Raw genomic sequence first — 18267 nt, 5'->3', positions numbered from 1 at the left:
TGTGTAAACTTGGGCAAATTACATATAATGTTCTGAGATATATCTATATATATATAAAAGCCTAAGTGACCAAATGACTGAACGAGTGGTTGACCGGTTGCTATGACGTGCACTGACCACGAGGGGGCAGACACTCAACACAGGAGCTGCCCCTTGGTGGTCAGTGTGATCCCACAGCGGGAGCGCCGCTCAGCTGACCGATGGGCGCCAGACGCAGGGCTCACGGCTGGCGAGCGCTGCTGCGGTGGCACGAGCCTCTCCCTCCTCCACAGCAGTGCAGTGGGGCCAGGATGCGTGGGAGCGGCGCGGCACTCAGCATGGGCTCGGGCTCCTCCCTGGCCACTTGCCTCTTGCACACTGCTACATCCCTCGGGGGATGTCGGACTGCTGGTTTCGGCCCGATCCCCACAAGCCTGGCCGACATCCCCCGAGGGGTCCTGGATTGCGAGAGGGTGCAGGCCAGGCTGAGGGACCCCATCGGTGCACGAATCCGTGCACCAGGCCTCTAGTTGTGAATAATGCTGCAGTGAACGTGGAAGTGCAGATATCTCTTTGATACCCTGTTTTCATTTCCTTTGGCAATACTAGTATACCCAGAAATTGGATCGCTGGATCATATGGTAGTTCTATTTTTCATTTTTTGAGGAACTTCCATACTGTTTTCCATAACGGCTGTAGCAAGTTGTATTCCCATCAATAGTTCCCTTGCCAACACTTGTCATCTTTTGACTTTTTGATAATATCCATTCTAACAGGTGTGAGGTGACATCTCATTGTGGTTTTGATTTGCATTTTCCTGGTGATAAGCAATGTTGAGCATCTTTTCATATACCTGCTGGCCATTTTTATGCCTTCTTTGGAAAGATGTCTATTAAAGTCCTTTGCCCATTTAAAATTTCTTCTGCTTATTTTTTGCTATTGAGTTGTATGAGTTCCTTACATATTTTGGATATGAATGACATACATCAGTACTCCCGGGGATTGTTCAAAGGTTTCTGATTCACCCCAGAACTCTTCCACTGGTATAAAGAGCCAACACATGGGGTCAGATGCACAACTCTCCTGGTGTCCATCCAAATTAGGGCATGTAATTTCTTATAAAGCGTGGAGTTGCATTACCTTCTACAGTGGCACCGGCCTGAAACTGGCTTTACTGTATAATCTTGTTTTTCTGTTTCCACTTCCTTAATTAAGTGGGAGAAGAATACCTGATAGGTATCAATAGTTGCAAAGTGCTTTTACAGATCTTGTTGGGATAGTTGGATACCCTCTACATAAATATGCTATTCCACCCACCAGAGGATTTATGACAGTTTGTAATCCAGTCTATCTGAGGCTGAGAGGTTAACATTTTAGTCAGTGTTCTCAAGTCACATGTATTCAGGTCTAAGAACAGGGACAAGACGTCATTCTGGGACTTCAAAAAAAGAAGTCAACATCTATTTCAGTTTTCAAAATGGCAAAGTCCTGTTTTTACAATGAGGGGTTTTTCTCCCTTTACAATAATTCAAAGGGCAATTACATACCTGGGGAGGTGGGTACACTAAAAAATGCTGAAAGGACGAAGGCTGAAGTACAAAACAAAACAAAAATCATCTTAAAAAAAAAATCAAGGTCACCCTGTAATTTAACACATATCCTGTTTTCTAAGAAAACAAATGTACTACCAGATCCAGGAAAACTTTCCATGGAAAATACTTTGGAGGCCAGAAGCAAAATTAGAGAAAGGCCATATTCCATAGTTGAAGGAAACAGAAGCTGCACCTAGAAGAAATTCGGACAGAGCTGAAACTCTGACAGTTTGAGAAGACCCAGAATTGGGTAAATTGGCTTTATTATCCCAGGAGTTTTAAATGGAAACCTTAAAAAAGCAGTCTCCTTTTTCTACATCCTACTCCACGAATTAAAGTTGTCCTATATAAGGATAAGGAGGTTGACTGGAGCATTTGGCTATTGAAAAGAGAAGGGAAGCCCAGCTAGTGTGGCTCAGTGAACCAGGAGGTCACGGTTCAACTCCCGGTCAGGGCACATGCCCGGGTTGCGGGCTGGATCCCCAGGAGTAGGAGGTGTGCAGCAGGCAGCTGATCAATGATTCTTATCAATGCTATTTCTCTCTCTCTCTCTCTCTCTCTCTCTCTCTCTCTCTCTCTCTCTCTCTCTCTCCCTTTCCCTTCCTCTTTGAAGTCAATAAAAATATATTATTTTTTTAAGAGAGAGAAGGGAAATGATGAGGTGCAGGGAAAACTGGACTGGAATGAGTCAGGAGACCTGAGCTCCAGGTTCACTTTGGTCACTGGTCAATATATGACAGCTACTTTCCCGCTCTGAGATATGAACACTCAGGGTGGTGGTGGCGGCAGTAGAAGCAGCAGCAGGAGCAGCAGTAGTAATAGCCGTAGTAGCAGCAGCCGTAGTTTTAGCTGCAGGAGCAGCAGTGGTAGCAGCAGCAAGAATAGTAACAGGAGCAATAGTAGTAGTAACAGCAGCAGCAGCATTAGTGCTAGTAGAAGCAGCATAGCAATAAGGGTAGTAGCAGCAGCAGTTGTAACGGCTGTAGTAGCAAGAGCAGTAGTAGCAGGAGCTTGCATTTATTAAGGGTCTATGGTCAGGCACTTGACTAGGAACTATGCAAACATGATTTCTTTTAAATTCCATGGTGACCTTCCAGTGCAGGTTGTATTTCCCCTGCATTTAACTATTGAGGAAACTGAGGACCAGAAGTTAAGTAAATTGCTCAAGGCTACTTTGTTGGTTAATGAAAAAAAATCTGGATTTTAAATCTGGATGTACCTGATTCCAGAGTCTTGCCACATGGTTCTTGGGAAACCATGTGGCATGGAGCAGTGTTTCTCAAACTTTAATGTGCTTACGAACCATGTGGAGATCTGGTAAAAATGGAGATTCTGATGCAATTGGTCTGGTGCAGTGGTCGGCAAACTCATTAGTCAACAGAGCCAAATATCAACAGTAGAACAACTGAAATTTCTTTTGAGAGCCAAATTTTTTAAACTTAAACTTCTAACGCCACTTCTTCAAGATAGACTCGCCCAGGCCGTGGTATTTTGTGGAAGGGCCACACTCAAGGGGCCAAAGAACCGCATGTGGCTCGCGAGCCGCAGTTTGCCGACCACGGGTCTGGTGTGGTGCCTGAGATCCTGCTTTTCTAACAAGTGATCAGGTGATGCTACTGGTTCTAGGAAGCACACTCTGACTAGAGGATAGTGGAAAGAGCATGCTTTCCAGTCCAAATGTGTGGCCTCAGTTTGCTCATCTGTAGCGCAAAGGGGTTGGATAAAGTGAGTTTTAAGGCACATCCCAGCTCTGAACTCTTACTATTCAGGGTATATACTGTGGTATTAAGAAGCCAGATCACACAGGAATGACTTTTAGCCACATTAATTTTTAAACTGGTCTCAGACGAGATTCTGACTGTGATTTATGTATCTTTCTGCAGCATCTCTGACAGGTAGGATCAGACACCCTCACTCCAATTACATTATTGTTAAGCTTTAGGCTGAGCTAAATCTTACCATGAAAGAGTTCAAAGCACTTCTTTCCATAAGCATCTTTAAAGATTATAAATGTAAAAATAGTTTCTTATGAGACGCTTAGATGGCAGGGTTTTTCTTTCTTAATAACAGAAATGAGAAGTCTCCAGAACCACAATGGTAGCACAATCCATAAAAATATGTTAATGCCTCATCTTAAAGTCTTACAGAAATTGAGGTTTTCTGAGTTAACAAAATAGACTTCATCACAGATGGTCTGCATGATAAAAGGAACCAGCACACTAGTGTAGCGAGACTAAAAACACTGCTCTTAGCTGAGCATGCTGAAAGCTTTTAAAGAAATCTTTCTACATATAGCTCTGCTGAGTGTTGAAGGAGAAACAGTTTTGATTGGCAAGGACACTTCAATTGCTCTAGGCAAAGCTCAGGGCCATAGAATGTGCAAGTTTTATGAAGAAGCCGTTTCTAATTAAAATGGGTGCCCTTCTGAAGATGCATTTCCTCATCACTGTGTGCCCTAACACAGGACAATGGCACCAAGAGAAGTGCATTTTGCTCTCTTCCAAGAGCTACAGTCCAGATTGCCAAGAGAGATGCCATGAGCGCCTTTTTCTGAACTTAAACAAGTGCAGCTGTAGGAGTGGGGCTTGGTCTACAGTCTATAGTCTGTGAGCTGAAAGGTATTTGCTGCTTTGCCGGTATGACTCAGTGGTTGAGCGTGGACTCGTGAACCAGGAGGGCACAGTTCGATTCCTGGTCAAGGGCACATGCCCAGGTTGCTGGGCTTGATCCCCAGTAGGGGGTGTGCAGGAGGCAGCTGATCAATGGTTCTCTCTCATCATTGATGTTTCTATCTCTCTCTCCCCCTCCTTTCCTCCCTGAAATCAATAGAAATATATATTTTTTAAAGTATTTCCCAATGGTGGGGACTATAAAAACCAGAAGTGATACCCTTTATTGAGGGCTTTAGAATTCAGACATAAATACATGTCCATCTGGAATGGCCTAAATATATTCATGTCTAAAGGTCAGGGGAGTCCAGCTGGTATGGCTCAGTGGTTGAACATCGACCTATGAACCAGGAGGTCAGAGTTCAATTCCCAGTCAAGGGCACATACCCAGGCTGTGGGCTTGATCCCCCGTAGGGGTGTGCAGGAGGCAGCCAATCCATGATTCTCTTTCATCATGGATGTTTCTATCTCTCTCTCCCTCTCTCTCCCTTCCCCTCTGAAATCAATAAAAATATTTTTTAAAATAAATGAATAAAGGTCAGGGGAGATTTGATGTCATGGTGTTTTTTATGGTCCTCGAGGGTGGTGCATATTTACTTAGCCAACTCTCAATTACCCATGACGGTGATAGTTAAACTTTTTATATATCTGTAAGTGAATAACACTATATAGCAATCTCTTGACAATTGAGCAGCCTAAACCAGTTGTCTCAGTCTGATGAATGAAACGATAGAGCCCTAGGAAAGTTGAGTTTCTCAACCTGCAAGACTAAGGCTGGCCTGAGGTAACCTCACCAAGGTGACGCCACCCTTCAGGCTTAGCGGGGATCCCACCATTTCTCCAGATTATATTCTTCCGTACGACACCTCATTTCCCCACAACACAACAACACGCTAGTGGTGGGCAAATCTCCAAGGTTCACATTCTTTGCTACATGTGGGTTTAGACAGTAAGTAAAACCCAATTAATTCTAACCAGTGACTGGTAAGTGAGCCAGGTTCAGTTCTAACTCTGTATGACATAAGGGTTAGTTAAGAAAACTGATAATGTTAGGCGATAGTTCTGTTTTTTTCCCTGACATAGAATAATATTGTTGGCATAAACAACACAGCCCCATGTGTGGTTACTGGCTTCATCTCTGTGCTGTTTATGCCTCTGCTTTTCTCTCAAGAAACCATATTGAAATGCAAACACATGGCCATGAGATTATTATGGTAATCTTAAATCGTCTCTGGCTTATTTTAAAAAGTAAGTCATTTTCAAACTTTGATACTTCTACTATAACCGTCTTCAGTTACTTGCAACACATCAGTGTGTCCTGCTGAGGCCTGCAGATGTAAATACTGAAAGGAAAATGTTTAAGCTAATGATTAACTAAGTTGTTTATAAAAACTAACTAAGTTGTTTGTAGAATTAACATGCCAATTTCACTTTTTCTTGTCAGTCCCAGCGGGAGGCACAGAAACCACAATTTGGTAATGCTGAGAGCTTGAACTGAAGTAACTGTTCATGCTGGAAAGCAAAAACATCACTTCCATTATTTAGAAGTTGTCTTGTGTCCATCTTATAAATTCAGGCTACCCTACCCAATCAGGTTAAACAAATAAGATTTTACTGAATAATGAAAGTTTCAAGAAAACCCAAGTCCCTTGACACTGATGTTCTTTTCATTCTAAGATTTGAAGGGGTTCAGAACAGGCCTCCCCAAGATGTGCCACTTTGACATGTGAATTATTTTGAGCTGAAGGTAGTTGAGAGGGCTCACGAGAAACTTTTGCCTCTCTCTTAAAGAATTTAAATTAGGGGCCTTGCCCATAGTAAGAGTTATCACAGGAAATAAGATTTTGTGACCTATCTACAGGGCAGGGCAAACTTCCAATTACTGAGCACCTGCTCTTCTTGTCATCCTATGAATGACCTTCTTCCCCTCTGAGGCCCAAGGTGCCTTACCTCTTCCTTAGCCCAGAATTCATATAGACCTCATTTTCCTTGTCTCTGAATCTATCACAGATGTGGGGTTTCCATACATATGTATGTAATTAAATTTGGTTATTTCCTCTTGTTAATCTGTCTCATGCAGATTTAATCATTAGAGGAGCCAAAAGAACCTAGAAGGGGGAAGGAAAGTTCCCCTCCCCCAACCCCCAGTTGTTGGTTTTGATTCAGCTCCACAGTGCTTAATCTACGGCTGCAGATTGAATACTATGGAGGTCTGTTAATACATTCTGAGGCCGCTTGGGGATTGATCTAGTACTTGACCTGCAAGTTTTGCCTCTAGAATGATAGACCTATCTGTGTAGAACGTACAGAAGCAGGTGATACTTAATGAAAGTTCATAATGAAATGTTTTTTATGCCAATGTCACGCAGAATACCTGTGAGTTAGGCTTTAAAGTTTGGAGTAATATGCTGTGCTGTTTATACCTTACATTGATGGTTTGGGTATGGCAGGGTCTTTTAAAAAAAAAAAACACATACACGCAGCCCTGAGCCTGCATCCTGCATGCATGGAATTGCTTAGGAACAGAGCAATGAATTAAAGATGGCATAGTTCCCTTTGCTTAACATTTCCTATTTTTTCAGGGGTTTGTTTTGCAACTTTAATATTAATCTACACAACCTTTTACTTTTCATTTGGAATTTATATCAGAATCAAGCTAATAAATTAAAGATGAGTTAATTCATTGTTGGGTGTTTTAACAGACCTAGTATGTTAATCCTGATGTGCTTGTTACTAGGATTTTAAAATTTTTATTATTATTATTTTTTTCTGCCTTGTAGCTGTGGTTAGGCAGCAGCAATAAATCAGGACAAAGGAATGAAGGTATTGGGGCTTTAGGGAAAACATGTATTAGAAAAAAATTGGTTTGGCACTAAAGGCTGTATTGCATTAAGATGGATTTTAGAGATACAGCAGTAAGAGAATGTAGACAAATAAATTGTATAAATAATCTGAGAAATAGCAAGTCTGTACAGACCCTGAGTAACCCCGTAAGCTACCATCAACAGGACTTCTTAATTCCTGTTCAAACAAACCAAACAGGTACACTCTACTTAAACAAATAGCCAGGAGAAGTGGGCACAGGCCTGATGCTGGGGAAAGTGGGAGGGACAGATAAAGCTCTTTAGAATAACCCAAAGGTTTGGAATAACAGAAGTCAGTGTGGGAGTCTGACATAGCATCTTCTGTGAATAGGGCTTTATTGCCACTCCAGGCACTGATATTGCAAACACATGCTAAGACAGCCAGAAACTGGGAGCCCCACAGTGCATCTCAGGCCTGAGAATGTGGTTCTCTACAGGAGAGAATTCACACTGCAGCCTGAATGCAGAAGAGACAGGAAGGAGCATTCAGATAAGGCTGAGCACATGAATAAAAGACAGAGTGGTAGAAGGTGGAGTTGATGAGAATGAGATAGGACCATTCCAGGGCCTTAAGGAAGGGCAAGGATGCCAGGAAGTACAGATGAAGAAAAAATAGCAAGATCAAAAGGGACTTTTCTTAGTAGCCTGAGTGGTATCTACACTGACAGATCTAATATTCTAGAACAGATTTTTATCCTCAACTAAAGCATAAAAGCTCTGTAGGTGTGGAGAGGTAGCTTGCTTGAAGCCCTGAACTTGTTTCTGTAGCTCAGGTATACAGGATCTGCTTTGTCTCTGGTTCTTTAATCTAAGTCGGTCCAGGTGGCATCACTGTGCAGAGAGCAGACTTTGTCCCCAATCTTATCTTTGATGCTCACCTAGACTCCTTTTCTGCTTGTTCACTGGACCAGCTGTTCCCTGGGCCTGCATCCTATTGCCTGGGCCAGCTTCAGGCCCTGCTCCTCATTGGGCCCCTCTATTCTATCTTACTGACCCCTTTCTTTCCTTGCACTTTTAAAATTCACTCTCCCCTAGCTTCCCCAGAAAGATATATTTAACAGGAAGTGACTGCTAAGCCACTGGTGGTTACTCCAAGATAATAGTAATAATAATAACCATGCTATACCATACCACCTGTCATCTAAAAATGGGCACATTTCTTTGGCTTCATGGGTTTGCAAGAGTTGAGAGTCCTAATACAGGTAGAGGTTACTATTTTTTCCATCCGCTTTCTTCCCCTCTTATTCAAATAAGAATAATATTTGAATATATAGACCCTGATTTCAAAGAACTTGCAAACAAATATAAATGATTAAATATAAATGTTAAATATTCAACAACAGGAAACAAGTAAATCATTGTTTAAAAATAGTAAAGGAAAAAGTCACAAGTAAGCACATGGTTACTTGGCAAATGAATGGGTACTAAATGGTGCAAAAATTTAAAAGCAAGAAAGACTATTGAGGTAAGGAGGGGGTTGGGGGGAGCAGAGACCTGCCAGGTTTATTTGTCAGGGAGTTGAAGGTTTAAACTGGAGTTCTTGTGGAATCTCCAAAGTTCTAGTTGAGATAAGGGAAAAGAAAAGAGCTTGGGTACCAATGAGCAGCTGACAAGAAAGGACATGGGCAGATAAATCTCACCCTTCACATTGAAATTTGACTGCAACCTTTTTATATCTTTCTGTGAAGACATGCTTACTTCCTTGATTTTGAACCATGATCTTGGCGCATCTAAAATTTGACAATGTGTGTCACGGGAAAGCATGTAAAATGTGAATGGAGAGGAAAATTCTGCCTGCGAGTCGGCATACACAGCCTAAGAAGTTTGTGCTCTTCGACCAGCCTGAAGCTAAAACCAGGCGATTTTCACTCTTTGGTTAAATGCTTGCTAAATTCATTTTAATACTGCACTGTCAGTATTTTATTTATTTGTCTGGATGCCACATTTCCTCTCCCAAATCTCTCTTGCATAAATGATTTACTATTTGTTCCTAAAGCCGAAGATTTTATGCCTTGTCTCTTTTTTCCTGATAAGAGGATATTGCAGCAGCTTTCCTTTTATGCTGTTGATGGTTTTTATTTTGTTAATTCAAAGTTCAGCAGAGTAACTAGGTTAGGAATGCACAGAAAACCAAGAGGTTCAGCCCTCGAAATGACTAAGACAGTAAATCTTCACTGGCCCATTATCACATAGAACCCTGTTGAATTTGCTTTCCTAAAAAGTAAGTTAGCAGAGTATGGTTCTTAAAATAGGTTTTCCATTTTCTTAACTCTCCGAACTAAGCATATTTAACTACCGGACACTTAAGGTCCTTAAGATTAAGTTATTAAAAAACACAGTTTTACAATGGAAACCCATAAATTTTGGGGGGGGGAAAATGGAAGCAATTCTTTCTGGATGTATACTTGTTAGGTCTTCACATAGGAATGTAGAGTCACTTCATTTAAAACGGGGATTATGTGATTTATAATTTTTTTTTCAATTTCTTTTAAGGCAGTACTTGGGATGTTAATTTATAATTTAAAAAGTTATGTGCCATAGTTCTTTATGGTGGTGGTCAGTAGACTAAGCTAAAAGATTTAAAATTAAAGTCAACAAACAAACTGTCCAAACTTTCATTTTACAAAATACAAGTCAATAAAAAGTCCTGAGTCCTGGAAACTGTCCTGTCTCCCAACTCCCTCCCCTGGGATTTGGGGACTAAATGATTATAAAACCCCACATTGCTCTCAGAATGCTTCACTAGATTCTTTTTTTAAAGTTAATATATTTTTATTGATTTCAGAGAGGAAGGGAGAGGGAGAGAGAGATAGAAACATCAATGATGAGAGAGAATCATTGATTGGCTGCCTCCTGCACGCCCCACACTGGGGATCAAGCCTGCAACCCCGACACTGGGGATCGAGGCTGGAATCTTGGCATGTACCCTGACTGGGAATCGAACATTGACCTCCTGGTTCATAGGTCAACTATCAACTGCAATGGAACAACCTTACTCAAAAATACAAAAGAGATGAAGAAAAGTATAAAACTTTCTAGAAAGTATTTTAAAAGACCCTGAAAAAGAGAAAAATATACTATGATTCTAGATGGGAAGACACAATGTTATAAAAATGAATCACCTCAAATTTAAAAGTTCCAATGGGATTTTTAAAAAATGGAAATTGGCAAATATTCTAAATTCATTTGGATGGGTAAAGTAGCAAAGATTACGAACCAAGTTATAAGAATAAAAATAATGAGAAGGAACTCAGTCCTTTAACAAAGCTTACTATAAAATGATAATAATTGAAATAGTGTAATATCGGCACAGAAGTAGATCAATGAATAAAATAGTGTCCAGAAACAAATCCATATAAACTTGAATATAAAAGATGTAATTTCAAACCATTGTGAAAATAATAAACTAATCAATAAAGAATTTTGGGTCTACTAGATGACCATCAAGGAGAAAAAAATAGAGTTCTCTTCATACCACACATATAAAAAACTACATTCTAAAGGGATTAAATAGCTAAATGTAAAAAGACAAAACTATAAAAGTTTTAGAACTAAATACAGAAAATATTTTTATAACCTTGGGGTAGAAAAGTCTTTCTACGTTAGACACAAAACGCAGAATCACAAAGGAAAAGACAAACCTATAACAGCATAAAATTATAAACCTTCTGTAAAACACATTTATAACAGAGAAAGTATTATTATCCCTAGTATAAGACAACTATAAATAAATAAATAGCAAATACCCAAAAGAGAAAAGGGTAAAAAATATGAACAAGTAGTCCACAAAAGAATGAAATGCTAATACCTAGTAAATATATGAAAAGATGTTCAACTTCACTAACAATAAGGAAAATGCAAATTAAAAGTAAGATCCCATTTTTTATGCATCAAATTACCCAAAATTAAGCATACTGATGAAGTCCAGGATTGTCTAAGGCAAGCATGTCAAACTCACGGCCCACAGGCCGCATGTAGCCCGCCACGAATACTTTTGCGGCCCAGCCAATATCACGGTGTGAGCAGTTATTTACAATTATGAAAGGACATAAGTCTCCTGTCAGATCCAGAATTACTGACATTCACCTTGGGTCAGTTTTGAAAGTAATCACTGCGAACTAGCTTACCCACCAAAGTAGGAAAGATAGTAGCAGAGAAGAGATGCCAAGTGTTAGGAAGAAAACATTAATTTTATCATTGTCCTTATTCTTTTTTTATACTATACTTTTCGAAATAAGCCTATGTTTCTATGAAATTTGAAGCTTTTTTTTTTTTTTTTTTTGTGGCCCACATAAACTTAAACCTTGTTTATTTGGCCCGTGTTAGCCTTTGAGTTTGATATGCTTGGTCTAAGAGTATGGGAAAACTCATATACTTCTGGTGCAGAGTAAACTGTGACAGCATATTTGGAGTGACAAATACAGTCAAATAACAAACAGCTATCATCACAATGTGTGAATAACTATCCCAATTAAAAATATTTTAGCTCACTATTTTAAATCACATTCTATAGTAATACTTGGACAAGTGTGCAAGGGTACATGTACAGAACCCTACGAGGTAGGTGCTGCTCTTATTGTATAAATGAGGAAGTTGAAGCCCAGGCTGCTAAAACAAACAAACAAAAACACACCAAAGCAAGACTTTCTTACATCTTGGCTAGAAAGTGGTATTAACAGGTAGCTAAATATCTTTAAACTAAAAAATAAGCAAATAGGAGTGAGTAAATGTTAATCGGATCTCAAGGATGATAAATTGTTTGAGTTTGAAACAATAGAAGAAATTACAAAGGAAGGAATCATGGTTTTATACTTACTTTTAAAAGTCACTTATCAACTTAAAAATAGGAAAACTAGGTAGAAATTAAGAGAAGCACATTAATTTTTTAGGCTACTGGATCTTGCATGGCCTGTTGTATCCTCTGCGCCTTGCACAGTGCCAGGCACATTGTAAATGTTCAATAGATACCATATATTGTAATAATTAACTAAGTAGACTTTGATTAATTATCTAAGACAAAGAAGTGACCCTAGAGTCCAATTAGCCAGCTGCAACTAAGAATGATGAGTGCAAATTAATTTCTTTGGCCCAGATGCACAAGAACCACTGACAGGAGGTTGCCTAATCAGCTGTGGAATGGACAAGTGATGGGAACAATAGGTGGGCTGTGGAAGTACTATCAGGACAAATCATGTCACACTATCAGCATCAGCTGTGGGAGGGTGATAGCAGCCAACAGGCCACACTGGTCCCCGACAATCAGCAAATGTATGGCTCGACTCAAGAAATCATGTTCAACTTGGGAGGCCCAGAGACCAGGGTGCTGAATGACAAGGCTTATAAACAGCAGTCTCAGCTGCTAGACAAAGGATGTGATTGTGTTTGGAGAGGAGAGGGAGAGGGCCACATACTTCTCGTCAGTCCTTTTCTAGGATAATTATTCAATGAAGCGAAAAGCACTTAGGCTGGATGGTTGCTGCATCTTCTACCTGAGACAGTCAGAGGGACCTTAACATCAGTCTATGATTGTTCTCAATGGATAGTGAGGGAAACAGTCATTCAAAATCACTTAGTAGTTGGGGAGTCGATGCAGTAAAATGTTTCTGCGTTATTTTCAGAGCACTCTGTGCTCATGGCTACACATTCGATACATGTTTTGCTAAATCAGTGAATGAATTGAGCTAAAGAGTGATCATTTGGGTTTTGCCCAGACCTTGTTTTCCAATTTAGTGTTGGGAACACAGGGAACTGGTCTAGTGTTTGCTAATGGTATGAATCTATGTTTCCGTCTTTAAACCCTGTTTTCCCACAGTGATAAAAATAAACACACTGGGAGAAATTAGGAGCACAGACTGTCCATCTTCACTGCATGCCTGGATCCAGTGTCCCATCTGTCACTTAGATTATAGGATAGTTCCTTCAAGATGAGAAGAAATTCTTTTGCTATTATTACTCAACCAGCAGGCATGCAACTAGATGGAATGGGTCAGAATAAGCTGGAAAACCACTCATTTCCTAGGATTTCCTATACAAATTTCCTGAGTACATGGGAAAGGAGACAGGTTTTTTTTAAGCCTGTGAAATAGCTGGTAATGACAGGTATGTGTTAAGCACATGTAAAATAGATATTTCTACATAGTGGGAGGATGAGAGAAACTGATATGTCAAATATTTTAAACTCCATAATCAAATTGGAATAATATCAAAAGTGATTTTAATCTGAGGCAGTAGGATTCAATTTCCCTGCATTATGGAGATTTCTCTGAGCAGACCCAGGTTAAATGATTGCTCTGAGGTTGATAACACACTGATTCCTACTGCCAACAATGACTTCAGTCTGATGGCAACCTTTACAAATTGCTTCCTGTAAATTCTTTGGGAGAATAACAAGCAACTCATTTCGCTTGAGAGTGACTCTTAGTGACTCCACCCAACAATCTAGATCTAATAAAACAAAATATATTTTGGTATTACAAACATCTTTTCTGATATGTATGTATCCCACATAAGTTTTTGAAAAAGAAAAGCTTTTTTTTTTTCCATTTTCTATTCAGTGAAAGCCAGGTGGATGGATCCTTATGCCTAGTCAACAATTACTTAGTTTATCTGATGAGTTCGTGAGGAAGGATAGAAGGGGAAGGAAGGTCACTGAAGAGCTACATGTGTGTGTGTTCATGTAAGATATTCAGCTTAATATTTACAAAAGACTTTAATGCCACAAACAGAACAATGTTTGGTTATTCAATCATGTATTCATTCACTTATTCAGCACAGTATTTACCGAGCACCAGGAATTGTTGTAAGCTCTGGGGATACCATACGTGAACAAAACAGACAATACTTTTGCTCTCATAAAACTCACATTCTAGTGAGGGAAAACAGATAATAAGCCAAAAATTACCCAAAGAAAATGTTTCTAGAGAGGACTCTATCTATTTAATGGGCAAGGTAGAAGAATTAACTGCTTACAGAAGAATACATATTGGGAGGATTTATGTCTTTGTGACTGGTAGTCGATAAAATCATATTAGTAAATATTTAAGCTTGGCATTACTCAGACACTGTATATAATTTATGACCTAGTTCCTGAGCTCAAAGAAGTTTACAATTCCAACTTGAAAGATGTTCCTGGACATCACTCAGGCAAAGAGGAAAGGAAGAACCGTCAGATAATTTATATACCACTTGAATCAGAGCTGCATTGCCTTCCTGGTTACAATCAGTGGGAAGATTAAGAATCCTTGGGCTTTTAGGATTAAAATAGGAATAGGAATTCTTTGACATTGTGTGTCTGTTCCTACTTGGTAAAAAAGAAAACCAAAGTAGTCATTGGCAAGACAGAGAAAGTGTGTGTGTGTTAGAAAGAATGTCCAATCCACTTTGCTCATTCCAATTAACTCACTATTTAAAGGAGATAGAAACAGGAAAAACCTGGCTTTTTTTTTTTTTTAAAGCAGCCATAAAAAAAAGAAGGATCTTGGGACTTATAAGGGAAAAATCATTAAGACTTCTTTGAGGTAACATCTCTGAAATTTCTCTTATTTCTGTTCCCACTTACTCTTTCTTCAACTTTTCTCTTTTCAATGTTCTTTGCCAGCTATAATCTTAAATCAAGGTTTTGGATTGTTTTCATAATCTCCAGACATATTGGCCTCAGAGCTCATCAAATCAAAATCACCTTATGCTCTACTACCCTGCCGGTGCCCATCAGAACTACAGCACTCACCTTCTTAATTTGGCAGAAGGAATAACTTTCTTAAGCACAACCACCTTAATATTCCCACTTTCAGTTGTTTATTGTTCATAACTGCCTTCCAAGTCTCTTGTCTTCTTACTCTTGTAGGAACATTTATTCACCTAACAAATATACATTGGGCACCCACTGTGTGGCATTATGTGGGGCAACTGGGGCCTACAAAGATGTTGCAGATATGTGGTTGCTCCCTTTATGGTTGAGAAGGAGGCCAGGTTCTCAGCTATAAAACAAGGTGGAAAGATACCAGCAAGATACAAGGTGGAAGGAAACAAATGAAGTACCGTGTTTGCCCAGAAAAAGCTTCTGGCTAAGAATTGTCACAATTTGGAAACAGCCCAAATAGTCATCAGTGGATGAGTGGATAAAAAAGCTGTGTACATTTACACCATGCAATACTACATGGCTGTAAAAAAAGAAGGAACTCCTACCCTTTAAGACAGCATGGATGGACCTGAAGATTATTATGCTAAGCACAATAAATCAGACAGAGAAAGACATCTGGAATCTCTTATATGTGGAGTCTAAAGAACAAAATAAACTGACGAACAAAATAGGACCAGAGGCATGGGTACATGGAACAGACTGACAGGTCTCTGAGGGGAGGAGGGTGGAAAGGATGAGAAGAGATCAACCAAATAATATATATGCATATATGCATAATCCATGGACATAGACAATAATGTGGTGAAAACCTAGGAAGGGCAGGGGCTGGGGTAGAGTGGAGGGAGACAAAGAGGGGAAGTGAAGGACAGTTGTAATAGAGTCAACAATTTTAAAAAAGCATTCTTAAAAAATAAAAATAAAAAAAAAATGAAAGAAAAAAAGAACCTTAAGAATGGCAGCATTGGAGCAAGACTTTAAGGGATAGATAGCATTGCAACAGATAAGGGACATGTAAGCAGATGTGAGCTTACCTTTTTACTTACCATTTTTTTATTTGTAATATATTATACAGTCCTTCCCATTTTTATGTATAGTCTTCAAATGAGGCTTTCCAAATAAAAAATCCCTTTTAACCTCACAAACCTCTCTTCATTTTCTTGCATTAATATTGCTTTAAATCTTTAATATGTTTGCTTTTAATTTGGTATTTAATCAACTTTACAGTGAAAGTTAAATAAAAAATATATAAGTCCCAATAGCAGCATGAAGTTCCTAAAAAAGAAATCACTTCAAATTTCTATGTTTTCATAAACCCTGAAGACTTTTTCCATTCTACTGTTAACACAAAAACAATTGTGCATTATTGTTATAAACCAGTATTTGTCATGAATTATATATACTTTTTTCTCATCTGCTATTCTTTTCTATAGTCCTTTACCCATTTCATATGTTTCTCATTATGCCTGTTTTATTGTATCAATGTATCCTACTTGTTGTCTTCTTATTTCCGTACAGGAATATATGTGAGCTTTTCCTAGTTTTTAGATATACTAATGAGTGCTACACATATCTATACACCTTTTCTTTCCTTTGAATTATCTCCTAATTTTTCAAGTTAAATAAGGTAATACATGGTTAAGGTTGTGAGCACTGATGTGCTGCCTGTATTTGAATCCTGGCTCTATCACTTGCCATCTGTGTGAACTTGGGCAAATTACTTAACCTCTTTGAGGCACATTTTGCTCACCTAAAAAAATAGGAATAATAATAATAGCCACATCATACGATCAGTTTGAGAATTACATGCAATAACATATACATATAAACCCTGAGAACTTAAAACATCATAAGCTTTCAATACTGTTATCTATTTATTGTGTGTGGTTCTTAGTCTATTTGTTGTATTCTAAAACTCAATAAACACTAATTTCCTTTTTCTCATCCCAAGTTATTATAGCTTGGACAAAATATTTGATAATTTCTATTAATCATGGAATTATAAGCTCAGGGTTGTGAGAAATTTTAAAGTTTTAGTCTCTGATTCATGTCATGTGTGTCCAAGATGCCTTCCAGAAAAAGAGCATTAGCCTACAGAATCATCGGGTGCCTCCAAACTTTCATTTTATGTATTATTTTGGTTTTATTGGTGCAAGGATCTTACCTTGCTTTTATCTGCATTTGTTTGATACCATTGTAACAGATGGAACCCTTGGTTTCAAGTAAGAAATCTCAGCCTTTAACAGGAAGGAAAGGCAGAAGTACAGCTGGGTGATAGTTTTCTCCCTCTGCCTCTGGTCTCTGCTTTCCTGTGTGCGTTGGTTTCATTTTCTCAGCCTGGCTTCCTCCACATAGTAGGAAACTTGGCCATCAGGATTCCCATGCTTCCTGTAGACAGTAACTGCACATCTACCAACTCCACATTCCCAGGGAAGGAGTCTTATTGGACTGCCTTGGATAGTTGCTCACTCCTAAACCAATCAGCTGTGGCCAGGAAAGTGGCTGCAGTACTAGTAACTGGTGTTCCCTGTCATAGCCACTTGTCTTGAGTGGGAGAAAGAGCATTAATCCAAAGACAGGATACCAAATGAGGCTCTGATCAGACCAAACAACAGAGTCCACCAAATCAAGCTATTAGAGGAGCTTGACATGTTTCACATCTGTTTATTGTTCTTGTGTGAACCTCCTTCTCTTGTGTGAACTACTCATATCTTTGACCATTTGTCATCAAAATTAATTTTCCCTTATACATTTAGGTAATTTCCCTAATAGTTTTGGAAATACTACTGTGCAACTATTGAGGGAATTTAGGATGGCATCAAGAAGGTTATTGTAGAACTACTAAGTTCAAGGAGTTGTCCTGGGTGCCAAGAAAAGTTGAGAGACCTACATCACCATGGACAATTTAGTTTCTAAGGGGGTTGAACAATATCAATAAAAAATGAAATAACAAAAGGCTGTACAATTATGTCTCCTCAACTATGGAGACCATATTCTTAAGAATGCTGAGACAGAAGGACCTGTGGTTCAAGAACTTAAATCCCTAAGGTGAAAATCATGTTGGGGAAATGAGGTTTGGAGTAAATCTTCAAAAGCCATCAGGATTATGTTTTCTTGTACTAAAATGAATGACGTTTATACATCTCAATTTAGTAATCATGATTACTATACGGATATTCAACCCTGTACCGTTTTATACTCACTAGCAGGACCTTCTTTTCTGCAGTTCTGATAAAACGTTTACAAATCATTTTGCAGGATTGTAGAAAATATCCATAGTAAGAAAAACGCTTTCTGGGGTTGGCCCTCCTCTGACCAAATTCTGTCTTATTTTGTGATTTCTATCAGACCCACTATTTTCCTTCCCATATGACATATAGGCCAGGGACTTCCTACTACAGGTATCTGTGACTCTGCCAGAAGGCTTCTTTCAACTGCCGGGGCAGGTGGGGGGAGGGTAGGGGGCGGCGGGTAGGAAGCAGGCTGAAAGCGCTGGGACTTAAAAGTGTACCAGCTCTCACTCCTCA

General features: G+C 39.2%; 1 protein-coding gene across 6 annotated transcripts in view; it reads right to left on the bottom strand.

Annotated features, from left to right (window-relative positions):
• Nucleotides 1-18267, bottom strand: part of EHBP1 (EH domain binding protein 1) — a 442179-nt gene that overhangs the window by 382301 nt on the left and 41611 nt on the right. The window lies entirely within an intron of this gene.

The sequence above is a fragment of the Eptesicus fuscus genome, chromosome 16, assembly GCF_027574615.1.
Source record: "Eptesicus fuscus isolate TK198812 chromosome 16, DD_ASM_mEF_20220401, whole genome shotgun sequence".
NCBI classification, from domain to species: Eukaryota; Metazoa; Chordata; class Mammalia; order Chiroptera; family Vespertilionidae; genus Eptesicus; species Eptesicus fuscus.
The sequence above is the reverse complement of the archived record's forward strand: the minus strand, read 5'-3'. Positions and strand labels throughout refer to the sequence as shown.